General features: G+C 35.7%; 1 non-coding gene across 1 annotated transcript; it reads left to right on the top strand.

The window, feature by feature from the left end:
* The first annotated feature begins 1,341 nt into the window (after positions 1-1,341).
* Positions 1,342-1,449, top strand: LOC114896394. Its single transcript, XR_003793776.1, has one exon. It is a non-coding gene; the product is annotated as a U6 spliceosomal RNA (small nuclear RNA).
* Positions 1,450-2,299: the final 850 nt, after the last annotated feature.

The raw sequence follows: 2,299 nt of genomic DNA, 5'->3' as shown, positions 1-2,299 counted from the left end.
AGATATTCCTGGTTTTAAAAGTCTCTTGGCTATTTCAGTAACGAGGCACCATCTGCCTGTCACATGACTTCACCTTCTCTTTTCCTCCATCATTCTTTTCCACTTTTCCAATTTCCCTGCCTTCTCTTGACCACTCCTTACCCCAGACCCACTTTAGCTCTCTCATCTACAGCCTCATTTCAGCTGAACCTCAGGTCCCACCTTCTCCCTAAATGGTTCCTTAAGTTCCATTTTTAAACAAAGGCACACCCCTTATTAGGAAGAATTTTAGTAATAGCTCTTAGGACACTTACCCCATCGTACTTGGATACCAGAAGAATTTCATCGAATGTCAGTGTGATCATCAGTGTTTTGGCTTGATAGTCATAAAGTCATTGGCAGCTTGGCTCAAATTCTAGATTGTCTAATTATTACCAGTGCCATTTCTGACCTGTTTTAAATGGAAACATAACCTTCCTCATAGTATGATTTTGCAAATTAACAAGTAAGTGCTTGATACACGCCAAGTTCCTTTCCATCCTTCCTCTAAACATTTCATGGGTTTGAAATCTGATGATCAGAAAGTTATTTCCTCTGAGCCTATTCCAGCTTCTGATGGCTTCCACAGTGCTGATCACCGTCTTCCTGTGTACACTGTCATACCTGGCGGGGGCAAGCTTTCTACTTATTCTTCCCATTCCCAAACTTTGTTTTGCCACTCTTTCTTGCATTTGGCTGGGATTGAATACCTTACCTGCCTTATACTGAATTACTTATCTGTTGTTGTTTCTTTCTTAGCACTAGCATACTATCAGATTTTATAGGCATCTGCCAGCAACTGTTACTGTCAGTTATGGGGATATTAGTTATTCTAATAGGTGTGTAGTGGTTTCTTAGTGCCCAAGGGCAAGTGACTGGTATATCTTCTTCAGTGAGGTGTCTTCAGATCTTTAGCACACTTAAGAAATTGTGTTTGTTTTCTTAGTGTTGAGATTTAAACATCCTTTGTATATTTTGGATAAAAGTCCTTTATCAGATATATGTTATGCAAATATTTTCTAACAGGTTTGATTTGCTAATATGTTTGTTGTGGATTACAATGGCAAATGTACATACAACATGAGATTCTCTGTATTATCTGAGCCAAAGAAATTTTTGAAAGTGCAAATTTCTTAGAGAAGATGTTGGCTAGAGAGCCATTAGAATTGGAGAATTACAGAAAATGTGATTTCATTTTACATCACTGACTGCAAAACATGTAGACTTGATTTCATCCTCTTTCAATCTAATGAGGTTGGTATAATTTTTGTCATTTCTCAGTTTAGGAAGCTGACCATTCACAGTTTAAAAAGGAGGTAAGTAGTACTCACTTCAGCAGCACATATACTAAAATTGGACCAATACATAGAAGATTAGCATGGCCCCTGTGCAAGAATGACATGCAAATTCATGGAAGTGTTCCATATTTTAGTATCGATACCAAGGGGGAAGGGGGGTGGCATGAATTGGGAGATTGTGATTGACATATATACATGACTGATACTATGTATGAAATAGATTACTAATGAGAACCTACTGTATAGCACAGGGAACTCTACTCAATGCTCTGTGGTGACCTAAATGGGAAGGAAATCCAAATAAGAGGGTATATATGTGTATGTGTAGCTGATTCATTTTGCTGTACAGCAGAAATGAACACAACATTGTAAAGCAACTATACTCTAATAGAAATTAATTTAAAAAGATAAATAAATAAAAAGGAGGTAAGTAAATTCCTTAGGATCACCCAACTAAGTGGTGAAGCTCTGTTTCATGTCCAGTTTTTTATGCCTTAAAAGTCCATGGTTTCCAACCACAAACAGACAGTCTTGCTAAGAGTAGGAGAGATGGAAAGTTGACACATTAAAAGCCATAAAGCAAATCACTAGTAAAGTTTCAAAAGAAAATATTTTTATTAACGATATCTGTATTAAAACCATCAGTCTAACATACATAGTCAAGATCACATATGTATGTGTGCGTATACAAATATCTATTTTTCAATACTCAGCATATAAAATATTGAAAAAAATATATACAATATATAATTTTATATTAATTTATATTAATATGTAATATTAATATATATGCCGAGTACTGAAAATAAACTTCCTAAGCCATGTCCTAGTGAAGAAAGTTGGGGTTGGCACATGCTTATTTACTGGGAGAAACTGATAGTCTGTATAACTCAATACTATGTTTCTTTTAAAACTATGAAAAAGTGTTTTGTTTCCCTGAACCTCAAACTCATTTTCTTGGACACACTGTTCTCTTATTCAGC

This window comes from Monodon monoceros, unplaced genomic scaffold (genome assembly GCF_005190385.1).
Source record: "Monodon monoceros isolate NGI ecotype Baffin Bay Population unplaced genomic scaffold, NGI_Narwhal_1 Super_Scaffold_15, whole genome shotgun sequence".
NCBI lineage: Eukaryota > Metazoa > Chordata > Mammalia > Artiodactyla > Monodontidae > Monodon > Monodon monoceros.
This window is presented reverse-complemented; position numbering and strand designations above follow the sequence as displayed.